The following is a 12,278-nucleotide window of genomic DNA, read 5'->3' as shown; positions in this document are numbered from 1 at the left end:
AGCTGTCATGGGCCAGCCCCCGGTGTCTAACTGCAGTGTAGACAATCCCTGTGTGTCTATTGTGAGTGTAACATACCATTAGTATAGGGCTTCCTGCATCATCTAAACACAGCTACTAGAATTGTTAAGGGAAACTATTTCCTTAAAAGCCTGCAAGTAACTAGTGCATATGTTTTGCCTTTTTCATCCAAAGCATGACAAATAGCCACTATATTTGTCAAAAGCCAATGCAAGATATTAATCGCTGTTAGTAGTATCTTAACTGCTAATCCTGCTACTATACACAGATATGAATAATAAAATGTTGCCATTCATCCTGAGGGATCCCAAAAGGCTTATAAAAATAATTGTCTATGCACTTCACCAGGGATAGAAATACAGCCACCTCTGGGGTGGAACACGGCAAATGCTGTACAGCTCCCATCAGCACTAAACAACAGTATTTACAGGAGACACGGAGGACTGATTCTGCAGGGGGAATTTACTGTCTGCGAAATGGGAGTATATAATTATTCAAGTTCAACAGCAAACCAAATCTTACCATAGCAGAAGGACCTGGTTGAACATTTGTGCTATCACTTGTCGGAGGCTAAAAACAAGAAAGAGTTTAGAACAGTTACAATGTTTTGTAAAAATTGAATGAGGGCAGAGGATGTACAAGCTGTGACAAGGTCATATGCAACACTGGGTATCATCTGAAACATGGCCACATTCTGTCTACGAGCTGTAAAAATTATCTTCCTCCACTGAGGATAGATCTGGAATCAGAATTTTAGTGCTGTTTACATCATTTTTGCGATAGATCTAAGAGGGAATAAACATAGTGTCTGAAAACTTCAGGCCGGCTCCATAGACCTGGGACACTTACTGTGATAGTGGTGGCATTGGTAACCAGGATGGACTCCTGAACAAGAGAGAAAATGAAATGATTGAGTCTTAAAGAACAAACCAGACTCCAGCGAGAAAGCAGCACGTAGCTTAATAATATCCGGAGCGGGGAGCCGGACAGGAACGTCTTTCCCACTCAGCCCCAGTGCACTGCACGGCTCAGCACAGTTGGGATGGGAGGAGGTTCACCTTGCTCTGAAGCATCCGGGCATGGCCACGTTTGAGGTGTTAGGATATAGATATTCAGGCCTGTCTGTAAAGGCCTAGACTTTAAGAATGTAGGTATATGTTTATCACTTAGCTGGTTATAGAGGTATAAAAGAAAGAATCAAAATCACTGTCTGCTTGTGTAAGGGCCTTCTCTCACTGTGACAGTCTGAGGCCCTGTTCTTAAGATAAGGCCTTTGGCCAAGCCATTGGAGCAGCCATATACTGGGAAGCATATGGTCACAGCCTTACATTCCAAACTAGGCATATTGAAATAAGGCAATCTGGGGCTGTTAGAAAGGTGATCCAATCTATCACCTCCAGAGAAAGGGAAGAGCCTAGAACATGTAAAAGGAAATTTAGTTTGATAGTTTTCTGTTTGGTAAGAACTCACTTATCAATAGACAAAGCTGGGAAACCCTCATGTCTTTATAGGTGTAGTTGTAAAATCCTCACTTCTGTATTGTTTTGTCATTATAGTTCCCACTTTGTTATTGTTTATTTGCATGGTCTCTGTCTGGATCTGTGATAGTTTCTGTCTGCTGCATAATTAATTTTGCTGGGCGTAAACTAATTAAGGTGATGGGATATAAAAGTTTAGCTAATCATGTTACAATATGTTGGGATTGGTTAGGTAAATTTCAGTAAAATGATTGGTTAAGGTATAGCTGAGATTACTACTATACAAATTAGGGGCAAACAGGAAGTAAGTTGGGATTCGAAAATAAGGAAAAAGGAACTTGGATTTAAGCTTGCTGGAAGTTCACCCCAATAAACATCAAATTGTTTGCACCTTCGGAGTTTGGGTATTGTCACTCTCTGTTCATGCGAGACGGACCAGGGAAGTAAGTGGGTGAAGGAATAAGCCCCCTAACATGAGGCAGGAAACAATGGCCTGGTCCAGCAGTTCAACTCCTGCACTGCGCATAGACTGACGGAGGCTTGACTCAAAAGATTCCTCTAGCTGATTAGATCAGGAGCATTTGAAATTCAAAGCTCATTTAGACAGTATGACCCCTTTGCTGGAAGTGTGTAAGATCCAAACAGCCTGGCCAACTGCTACTCGTTAAAAGGAGGCACAGATGAGGTATATTCCTTAAATTGGCTCATTCCCAAATCGGGGCCTGGAACTGTGTCTAGGACAAGATGCATGATAGTTCCAATGGAGGGAAAACTATCAGGAAGGGACAATCAATACTCCTGTTGGTAAGAACAGGACACGTGTCCTCATAGCAGATTACATCTGCTATCAGTTCTCATCATAACTCCAATGGCAGGGTCCTGTAAAGGGATTCCTTGCCCACAGACTCAAAAATCCTACATCTCCTGTGTCAGCTCTCAGATGCAACGCTAGCACACCCAGCTGAGCGTGTTTGCTTCCCCAGTCCACTGCCAGAGACTGATGTCACAACAAAACCCTATAACTTCTCTGGCCTTTTGAACACACAAGTGGTTCTGAGCTGCCATGCTCAGCCACGGCAACGCAAACTGCACCATGAATAACGACGGTATGTGGCTGATAAACCCTCCAGGCAGTGCTGTGCCCAAGCAGCAGTTGCTCATCTCCTTGTGGCTGTGCCTACTTCTCTGTAATTCAGTAGACCGAAATATTGCCCCTTCCCACCTGCCTGTTCCATTTTGGAGAGCTGAGGCTTCAAACTGGATTGTACCCAGCACCTGTAAATCAGCAGCTAACTGTGGCTGCTGCCTGGCTGGGCAAACTGCAACCGCTAAGCCTAGGAAAAAGAGAGGCCATGGTGTCAGGCCATCTTTCATATAATGGCAACTAAGGGTGGGAGGTCTATTAGGCCAGCATGCATGTGATTTTGATAAAACAGTGGGGGCAGGAGGTAAAGAGAGGGGAGATTCCAAGAAGAGAAAAAGTGTGTCTTCTGTATTATAGTCAGTCCGAATGTGCATTTAACTCAAGATTTGTGTAACTCCCTGCCGCTGATCCCTGTTCTAATGGATAAGCTCACTCTTCACCTTCTTTCTCACTGAGATGCAAATGCAATGATGCAAATGCAAGATTCTAGGCACCCTCACACGCAACTAAAACTAAAACGTAACCTCAGCAGCAATAAAACTGTCATTCAGACCAGAACTCTGCCAGCCTCTCCAGAATTCCTCCACGCCTTTGTTGTTCCAGGAAGCAGACTCTCAACCTTCTCATATACGGAGAGTTGATAAATCACCTTTCTTTCACCCATACCCAACATACTTACAGTTATGTTTTCAGCAAACGTGGATTTCGCAGAAGTCTGTAAGAAAAAACATTGAATACAAAGGAGCTTGGTATTAAGGACATGCAGAAAGACAGGTGACCCTGGCCAATTGCTTCTCTCTACCTTGCAACCACAGGGAACGGACTGGGTGGGAAATGCCCACTTGTGACTGATGGATAATCCTCAGTGAGTGCTCCAGCCGAAGACAGCAAAAAATAGGCCCTCAAATTATTTAGAGAAAAATACATAAGAACAAGCTGTGCTTAGTTTGTAAAGAAAGAGGTGCCCGGGCTCAAGCAATAACGATAATAGCATTCCTAGAACAAAATGGCATCCTCCACAGAGCGTTACCTCGCACACACTGTATGTGGCAGGTCATGCCTTGCATACAAGTGTGCCACTGACAGGAGAGGTAGCCCTGGCATTTAAGCTCTGGGAACGAGAATTAATCTGTATAAAGGCTTATCTGCACTTAAAGTGCTGCAGAGACACAGCTGGAGCGCTTAGTGACGACACTCCCTACGCCGATGGGAGAGCTGTCCGGGACACAGCGCTGTCTACACCAGGGCTTAGGTTGGTGTAACGGCATGGCTCAGGGGTGCGGATTTCCCACACCGCTGAGTGACAGAGTTATACCGCTGTGAGTTTGTAGTGTAGACCAGGGCTAACTTATACTGTCCTCATCCCCATAGTAGCTGAGCACCTAAACTCCTGGACTTTAAGGCCAGAAGGGACCATCGTGATCATCTAGTCTGACCACCTGCACTTTGCAGGCCACAGAACCTCACCCACCCACTCCTGCAATAGACCCCTAACCTCTGGCTGAGTTACAGACATCCTCAAATCATGGGTTAAAGACTACAAGTCACAGAGAATCCACCATTTATGCTAGTTTGAACCTGGAAGTGACCCATGCTGCAGAGGAAGGCGAACCCTCCCGCCCAGGGGAAAATTTCTTCCTGACCCCAACTATGATGATCAGGTAGATCCTCAGCATGCGGGCCAGACCCACCAGCCAGATACCCGGGAAATAATTCTCTGTAGTAACTCTGAGCCCTCCCACTCTAGCGTCCTATCATGTCACCATCTTTAACGCATTTTTCCTCACAACGTCCCTGGAAGGTGGTTCAGGGCTCTAATTGCCACTGTACAGATGGGGAAACAGAGACAAAGTGGCTTGCCTGAGGTCACTGAGGTGAAGCCTATGGTGGAGTAAGGAGCTGAACCTGGGTTCCGAGCCCTAAACTAGCAAGTTTAATAACCTGACCAATTTCTCTGTCCCTGCAATAGGTTAAAACACTTAACTCCTTAAAGACTGAATTGTTTCCAGGCCTGGAGGGAGAGGTACCCAAACGAACTGCTGGCTGCCTAGTGTGTTAGCTTCAGCTGCTGCTGACTAAAGAGCAGAGGGGTATCTGTACTCAGGCAGGGATGCAGTGAGCCAGCCAGAGAAGGGGCACTGAAAACCATAAGCCATTCCCAGGCTTTTCTGTAATCATCATTATTATTTGTGTTGTGATGGAGCTTGTGGATGCCAGTCAGGGATCAGGGCCCCATTGCTCCAGGCACTGTACAAATAAGCGACACCCAGACAGTCCCTGACCCCAAGTGCTCACAGTCTAAGGTGGCACCAGGAAGCTTCGGTTGTGTCTACGTTAGCCTTTTCTCTTACTAATACTAGGGCAGCTAACTCTAGGAGAGCTGGTGCCGCTGGGGCTCCAGGCAGCTGCTAGCAATACTTGGCGAAACATATGCACAGAATCTCTCCATACCTGGGTCAGAAATGTGTGTTCTCTCTCTCTACCCCACATTGCACAGCCCCTGAGCTGTGCATCGCAACCCTCTGGACGGCTGACCAGGGTACGCTTGGTTCCTGATTTTTATCTCTCTCTCTTCTCTGAGGCTTAATTAATTTATTTCACTTCTTCTTTCTTGATGAATCACTCTACACTTTATGGGATTTGCAAAAGTTTCCAGGAACTAAACGCATAGGTGAGGTACAGGGTCAGAATAAGGTACATGCAATTAACACACGTTCAGATGTGCATGTCTAATGCCTGCGACTGAATGAGATGGAGGAAAGATGGTCTTGCGGTTAAGGCATGAGACTGGGACTCAGGAGACATGATTCAGTTCCTAGCTCTGCCACAGACTTCTTGGGCAAGTCACTTAATTGCTTCGTGCCTCAGTGTTCCAGCAGTAAAATGATGTTATTCCCTTCCTCCTGTCCTTTGTCTCTCTCATCTGTTTAAACGATACACTCCATGCCTGTATGGTGTCCAGCATCATGGAATTCTGATATTGCATGGAGCCTCTAGCTGCTACCATAATAACAACAACAGAGTGAGGTGGACAGAATAAGTTAGAGATATGCTGCATATGCAGAGAGATTCTGGTTTTGTGGGGAGGGGAAGGAACTGAAAGAAGGTAAAATAAATCCAGGGAGAAGCAGCTAGCAGAGCTGGTCAAATCGAATCCATGAATCTATTAAGTTCAGTTTGACAGGCATTTGACACATATTTTGTTGTATCTGCCCTGCTCCATAGCCGGGGAAATACTATTTGGTGAATTCAGATGAGATTCCCTGAATGATGTAAAAGGAAAGGAAACAAAAGGAAGCAAAAAGGATTTGTTCTGCGATTTGGTCAGCCCTGGGGTGAAGTTCCCCATCATGCAGAGAAAAAGTTCCTTTTCTTCTTCTCCCTTCCATTTTTAAACAGGAACCCCGTGTGATTCAATGGCATTCACCCTGCAGGGTGGGAAATCTTCTCAGGGCAAGTGGAACTGCACAACCCCAGGAGCCCAATATTCATCCCTGCTATAACTCCACTGAAGTCATCATACAGGGGCATAGGGCACAGGCACTAAACTCTGGAGAGGAGCTCGAAACACCCAGATGTGCAGAACTGAAACAAACAAACTTAAGGAAGAAAAAAGACATAACGGGATGAACAGCGTAGCTACCTTGCTCTGTCTGCTCAGCTATTGCGCTTACAGGAAGAAAATGCTCTGTCATTCCTTTGGAGAACTAAAATGACCGAGGTGAAAGCCGCCTGACAATGCATATGTTTTACCAGATCTTTAAAATATCAGTGTCTGGGAAATCTCTTTTTTTAAAAAGAACAAAAGGAGGACCTGTGTGAGAGAATTCAATGGTCAGTCAGGTATCAAGACGAGGAGCAAGCGGGCAAACACTGGTAAGGAATCTTTGAACAAACAGCAGGGCGTGCCTGTCTCTTAAATCCTCTTTCATTTTCTGTGCCTTTCCGATCGATCAGCCTGCAATGCAAAAACCCCGAGAGAAACGGAATTATTCTCACTCACCATGTCAGACTGTTACATGAGAAAGCCTGGCTCTCATTCACGCTGACTGGCCGAGTCTGGAGTTAGCACTCTTCTTGTGTGGAACTTATTGCTCTGTCACAAAGCAAGTTGCCGGTCCAGGAAGAGAACAATCAACGGCATTTATCTAAGCCAGGGACAACCTGGCTGAATCCCAAAGTAGCTGATCACAGCAGTTCCTTAAACAGACTGCCAGGGCAGAGCATCTGAAAGGCAGGGTCTCTGGGACACTGTGGGAATCTGCTTCCTTCCTATCTTGCTGGTGTCTGGCCATGCTCCTCCTGGCTATGTATATGAATTTATTAGCACGAGACCTTTCATAAATTCTGCCTCTAAAACAAAGTACCTGCTCCATCTCCTGCCCTTGCACTTTTATGGGAACAATTTTTAATTATTTACTTACTTTGTATCCGACATTAACTTTACAATGCTCATGTGGGTTGTTCGACTTTTAGGACGTTGAGTGTGTACGCACTGCTTACAAGAACACATGATCCAACGCTAACGGCAACTCCTTTACCCAAAGGTGATCTTAAGAATTGTGGACCAGCGAGCCTTACCGTCAGTGTGCCTCACTACTTATTATTGTGGGGTTGCTCTTAAGTTCACACCTCTCTGGAAACTAAATGCAATTTCCAGTGATTGACAGAGGAAGCATGTGGACACAGGTCCAGGCAGTGCCTGTGCTGGGGGTGCAAGTTGGGATGGTGGTGGAAGTTGAGGACACAGGTAGTCTCTCCCCTGGGACAGAGGAGGTCCCTGGACACAAGAGAGCAACTCCCATTGACTTTTCCCCATGAGTGCGAGAACAGGGCCCAGAGAGCGTGAGAAGCCCACAAGGCTAGTGGCATCTGCAAAGAGGTCTAGCAGGAGGCAAGTTCCACAAACTTACCCTACACCTACACAGCACACATTGGCAGTGATGTGTAGGGTGTGTGTAGCTATGCACTGCAGCAAAGAGCAGGCTGTGTCCACATGGTGGTGTGTAGCGACATGGAGCAGTGAAAGGCTCTAGCAGTGGGAGCGGGACAGGCTCCCTGCTGCCGTCTTTCTGTGCAGTGGGGAAAGACACTGGCAGCTCCCTGCTGCAATGGAGAAAGGCTCCACCAGCGGGACACTACCGCTAAAAACAGCAGTGTAGACGTGGGAGGCACTTCTTGGAGAGCCATGTCAGGTATATACCATAGGGTTCTGGTGTGTCTTTACTCACCGAAACAGTGTGTCACCATCTACCCTGCTATTTCTACCCATGCTAGGGCGGCATGCAGTGTCTGTACCCTACATGCCACCATACGCAGTGCAGACGTACCTTTCAAGGTGGTACACCAGCCACACCCCAAGGAATCTCAGTGCTCATTTCCATAGCTCCCCACGAGGCAGGGCTGTGTCTTAGAGCCACAGTCTAGCCCTTTAAATTTACAAAGATATTTTCAGTAGAAAATATTGGATGTATTGGCAAGTGGAGGGAATGTCAGATCAAAGACTGTCCCCATAGGTGCTGACTCCTATGCTGAAAAAAAAAATTGTGGGTGCTTAGCACCCTATCAGCAGCCAGCTCCTCCACCCCCCCCCCTCAGCACCTCCTGCCCTCTGTCAACCCCACCAATCAACTCCTTCCCCTCCCTCCCAGTGCCTCCCACTCACCACGATCAGCTGTTTGGTGGTGTGCCAGAGGCAGGGGGAGGGGGCAAAACTGGGCAGAAGAGGTGAGGCACGGGCAGAGTGGGATGGGAAGAGGCGGAGCGGGGGTGGAGCCTTGAGGGAAGGAGTGGAATGGAGGCGGAGCCTGGAGTGGAGCAAGGGTGGGAAGAGACAGGGCGGGGTGGAGTGGTGAGGTGGAGTGTGGGGCATAGTGGAGATTGAACACCCCCAGGGAAAGGAGAAAGCCAGTGCCTGTAATTGTCCCAACAGAAATCCTTCATGGGACCTCAGGATATTTCAGAAAACAGCCCCACTTTAAACTTTCCAGATAGGCAAAGTTAAAAACCCTTGTGGCAGTCTGTACCCCTATATTCACCTCTTTTACAAGACTATGATAAATTTTGTACAAAGTCTGCCTTGTGAGGTATCATTTGAAAACTCATAATGCGCTGATCATTATTGTCCTGGTAAAATATGTGTGGTAATACTGTATATAAAGTTATGAAATTCTACTGTATGACATTACTGAGACATGTTCCAAGTTTAGAAAAGCAGCCACAAACCAGTTCCTCAGAAACAAAGGGCAAATTGACACCTTGGCAAGTGTCAATGAAATCAAATGGACCAGTATCTTGTTAAGTGGCCATTCTTTGGCAGGAAAAAGGGTGTGAATGAGAAATTTACATCTTGGCAAAGAACAGCTGGTGGTTCCTGTCCCCATAGACTTTCTGTCTCCCGAACCCCAGCAGGTGATGATTATCAAAGAAGAGGGAAAACACCAAGTGATTCCTCATTTTCTCTCTACCCATGGCAGCCACAACACCTGAGGAACAAAGAAACAGATTTGGACTGAGGAAGGGATCCTGGCAGAAAGGAATCCAGCCAGTAAGGCTGATGAAGATGTGGTGAGATAGACTTTTGCTTTGTATTCACTTAGCTTTTTAAGTTAGGCATTAGTTGCATTTACTTTTATTTTCTTGTAACCAATTCTGACTTTTATGCCTGATTTTAAGTGATTACCAGTAATGAATCTTTCTGTAGTTAATAAACTTCTCGTATTGTTTTATCTAAATCAGTGTGTTTGGATTGGAGTGTTTGGGAAACTCACACCAGGAGTGGTTGCTCTCACAGCAAAGCAGTGTAAAAGGCACCCCAGGTTGGAGAACTGAGGGGACACAGCTACCTACCAGTCCAGATTGTACCATGGGGAATGTCACACCCCTGCAAGCACAGCCCGTTTCACTTGGGCTTGATCCTGCCAATACTTATGCATGTGCTTGTTTGATTTTGATTTTTAAAGCTGTGGCTATTTTCTCTTCACATTCCCCCTTAATTTCCAGCTTACCTTCCTCATGCTATGGGTGGTACAGGACTTCAGGGAATTCAGAAGTGTGCTAATGAAGAAGAGTGTCCAAGCAATCTCCTTCAAGATGCTCCCTGTTTTGAGAACAAGTGAAGATACAAGGCCAAAGATTCTGGAAGTGAACCGCTGGCTAGGTAAGTGGTGGAGAGTGGAAGGTTTGGATTTGTGTGGAACATTGGTCCACCTTCTATGGGGAGAAGAGGCTGTATAATTTGGATGGCCTCCACCTCATCAGAAGGGGGACCAATCTTCTCAGGTACTGGCTGGCTAGAGTAGACTGGAGGGTGTTAAACTAACAACAAAAGGGGAGGATAAATAGAGGAAAGATGTGAGCACTTATTTAGCACAAAATCTATATTTTGAGAACAACATTCATCAAAGAACCAAAGGACACAGAGAAGAAATTCTTGAGTTGCTTATACACAGATGCTAGGAACCTGGGTAATGGCCAAGAGGAATTGGATTTGCTCATTTATGAGCAGAAATTCAATCTAGTTGGTTTTACTGAAACCTGGTGGAATGATTTGCATGACTGGAATGCTAAAATCACTGGTTATAACCTATTTAGGAAGGACTGAGTGGGCAAAGGGGGAAGGGGAGTGGCATGGTATATCAAAAATGGCATTACTTGTTTCCAAGTCACTGACAACTCAGAAGAAAATCATCTTGAATGCTTACATATCAGTGTCTTAACAGAGAAAGGATGGGGTATTAATTGGTGTCTGCTACAGGCCATCAAATCACACCAGGGAAAGAGCTCCTTGCACTCCTATGTGTAATGTGTAAGAAGAAAAGCAGCATCAGCATTTGGACTTCAGTTTGTTCAATTTATGCTGCCAGTACTAAAACATCCTTGGAATTTCTTAATGATAGAGATGACAATTTCCTAACTCAAAAAATGTTGCATCCAACATGGAGGAATTCTATATTAGACTCTCATCTTGACAGATAAAGACAGATAAACTGATCACAGAAGTAAAAATTAATGGTAGCTTAGGTACAAGTGATCATGACTTGATCGCATTTATAATGTGCAAGCTGAATAAAGTTCAGGCCAGTCATATAAATAGCTGGTGCTTTAAAGGGGCTAATTTTACAAAGCTGAAAACAATTATGAGCCAAATCAGCGGGGAGGAAGAATTTAATCTGAAAAATGTGAATAATAGGAATCATTTAAGAAAAACCTTTATAGATGCCCAAAAAACTACAATCCCACAATTGAGGAAGAAGGTCATACTGGAGATGGAGAATTGTAAATGGAGAATGATCATTGAGTGGGTGTGTTTTTAGTGGGGTTCCGCAGGTATTGGTTGTCGGCCCTATGCTATTTAACTGTTATCAATGACCTGGAAGAAAACTTATAATCATCACTGATAAAGTTTGGAGGAGAGGTAAATAATGAAGAGGACAGGTCACTGACACAAAGCAATCTGGATTGCTTGGTAAATTGGGCCCAATCAAACAATATATGTTTCAATATGGTTAAATGTGAATGTATACATCTAGGAACAAATAACGTAGGCCACACTTACAGGCTGGGGGACTCTATCTTGGGAAGCAGTGACTCTGAAAAAGATTTCATAGAATCATAGAATAACAGAGTTGGAAGGGACCTCTGGAGGCCATCTAGTCCAACCCCCTGCCCAGAGCAAGACCAATCCCAACTAAATCATCCCAGCCAGGGCTTTGTCAAGCCTGACCTTAAAAACTTCTAAGGAAGGGGATTCCACCACCTCCCTAGGTAACGCATTCCAGTGTTTCACCACCCTCCTAGTGAAGTTTTTCCTAATATCCAAAAAAAAGTTTTTCCTAATATCCAACCTAAACCTCCCCCACTGCAACTTGAGACCATTACTCCTTGTCCTGTCATCTGCTATCACTGAGAATAGTCTAGAGCCATCCTCTTTGGATCCACTTTTCAGGTAGTTAAAAGCAGCTATCAAATCCCCCCTCATTCTTCTCTTCCATAGACTAAACAATCCCAGTTCCCTCAGCCTCTCCTCATAAGTCATGTGTTCCAGACCCCTAATCATTTTTGTTGCCCTTCGTTGGACTCTCTCCAATTTCTCCACATCCTTCTTGTAGTGTGGGGCCCAAAACTTGACACAGTACTCCAGATGAGGCCTCACCAATGTTGAATAGAGGGGAACGATCACGTCCCTCAATCTGCTGGCAATGCCCCTACTTATACAGCCCAAAATGCCATTGGCCTTCTTGGCAACAAGGGCACACTGTTGACTCGTATCCAGCTTCTCATCCACTGTCACCCCTGGGTCCTTCTCTGCAGAACTGCTGCCTAGCCATTCGGTCCCTAGTCTGTAGCGGGGCATTGGATTCTTCCGTCCTAAGTGCAGGACTCTGCACTTGTCCTTGTTGAACCTCATCAGATTTCTTTTGGCCCAATCCTCCAATTTGTCTAGGTCCCTGTGTATCCTATCCCTACCCTCCAGCGTATCTACCTCTCCTCCCAGTTTAGTGTCATCCGCAAACTTGTTGAGGGTGCAATCCACACCATCCTCCAGATCATTAATGAAGATATTGAACAAAACCGGCCCCAGGACCGACCCTTGGGGCACTCCGCTAGATACCGGCTGCCAACTAGACATGAAGCC

At 45.5% G+C, this 12,278-nt stretch overlaps 1 long non-coding RNA gene across 1 annotated transcript; it reads right to left on the bottom strand.

Annotated features, from left to right (window-relative positions):
* Positions 1-558: 558 nt before the first annotated feature.
* LOC140915304 (uncharacterized) lies at positions 559-3,358 on the bottom strand. Its single transcript, XR_012160128.1, has 3 exons — positions 3,321-3,358; positions 869-904; positions 559-589 (listed from the first exon to the last, which is right to left on the bottom strand). It is a non-coding gene; the product is annotated as an uncharacterized lncRNA (long non-coding RNA).
* Between the last annotated feature and the right edge of the window lie 8,920 nt (positions 3,359-12,278).

This window comes from Lepidochelys kempii, chromosome 7 (genome assembly GCF_965140265.1).
Source record: "Lepidochelys kempii isolate rLepKem1 chromosome 7, rLepKem1.hap2, whole genome shotgun sequence".
NCBI classification, from domain to species: domain Eukaryota; kingdom Metazoa; phylum Chordata; order Testudines; family Cheloniidae; genus Lepidochelys; species Lepidochelys kempii.
This window is presented reverse-complemented; position numbering and strand designations above follow the sequence as displayed.